Source organism: Trachymyrmex cornetzi, unplaced genomic scaffold, assembly GCF_001594075.2.
Source record: "Trachymyrmex cornetzi isolate Tcor2-1 unplaced genomic scaffold, Tcor1.1 scaffold1339, whole genome shotgun sequence".
Taxonomy (NCBI): Eukaryota; Metazoa; Arthropoda; class Insecta; order Hymenoptera; family Formicidae; genus Trachymyrmex; species Trachymyrmex cornetzi.
Genome location: NW_017295916.1, coordinates 142,675 through 144,385, shown reverse-complemented (window position 1 = coordinate 144,385; position 1,711 = coordinate 142,675).

Genomic DNA, 1,711 nt, shown 5'->3' with positions numbered 1-1,711 from the left:
ATACCTCTCTGTTAGAAGATCGTTTTAAAACTTATTTTAAAAACTCTGATATGTTTATTCAGTTATGTCCATTGCACGATTGCGAGTGTATGATTTTAAATAAGTGTGTGCCATTTTTAATTCATAAATATATTAAAGATAATAAACCAGGAAAAGCAATTTCACAAGGACATGTAAATAAAATTAAAAACTGGTCTACAATGAAACCAAAAACGTGACGTCATTAGTATTTAAAAAAATGTGACATATTTTTGTCGTATCCAGAGTTCTTTTTATTTTATTTCGTTACAATTTGTGTATGATATTTTATACATATTGTATTTTTATATTCGTTGAATGTTATATCGAAACATTTTTGTATGAAAACGCCTCCTATTTTAGATTCTATTTGTGTATTATTTTAATTTGTAATAAATATGTCTGTTTTGTAAAAATTATTAATTTTTTTCTGCAATAAATTTATGTACATCATTTAATTGCTATTTCAAACTCTAATTGGCTGCGTTTCGTTATTTACTGCGAGTATTGAATCTATATAGTTTACATTACGTATACTCTATAGATTTTCAATACTCGCAGTGAGTAACGGAACGCATTCAATATTGAAAGGATTTAAATTTTCGTTCCTCATTCCTAGTCCACTTTAGTTCGCACTCCACCACTAGATGACGGTGTCTCATCTTTGTTGCCTAAAGTCACTAGATTTATAAAGTACCGCAATCCATAAAGCCTTGTGTACACGATGCTAGAAATCCGTCCGAGTTCTCGATCCAAGCCCTGGGCACCTATTATGGAAATTTGGCGATTCCGATCGGAATCGCGAGATTCTGACTGGCGAGTTTCCGACCGCGATTCCGTTCATCCGTTTTTGCTATTATGGATGCCGAGCGGAATCAGCTTTCCGACCATTTTTCTAGCTACGGAATGAACATTAGTGAAACGAGAGGAACAGATGGAATGGATTTTGACGACCAATCACAGTATAAGTCTATAAGAAAAATAACTAGATTCAAAAGATCATGCTTGGTTAGGACGGACATGCGAGTTTTGAAGAAAACTAATTGAGTCGGAAGCAGAAGAAGAAGAAGAAGAAAATATTGGCAGGATGACAGTTAATGTAAGTCATATATTGATTTTACATTCAAATTGTTCTAATCATACAACAAAATATTACTATTTTATGGCTGCGTTTAGAAAGCATGTTATCAATTACTATCAAAACTATTGTGCCATTTTGTCTTTATTTACGTGTTAATTACATGTTAAAACAAGGATAAATTGTACGATAGCACTGATAGCACGCTCCTCAAACACAATCATAGAATAACTTCCCTGACGTCGATTCGACATCGATTCGATGTCGATTCCATTATCATTTCTGGGATATAATTTTTAATCAACAGAAAAGAAAAAAGACGACAGCAGAGCAACGGCTGCTAATGTTGCAGTTTCTAGAAGATCATCCCGATCTAGCACAAAATAGAATACAACCCAAGTAACACGATCTATAACATATTTGCTGCAACAGCAAAAATGTGATTGGCACAACCTTCTGCCAGCCTTAATTACAACTATTTGGCAGCCACAGCTATTTTGGTTGTATTAATTGCTGTACAATCGTTGTGACAGCTAAGAAAAAAGTAAAAATACAGCCACAGCTATGTTGGCTGTATGGGTAGCTGTACAGTCGCTGTGACAGCTAGTAGAAAAG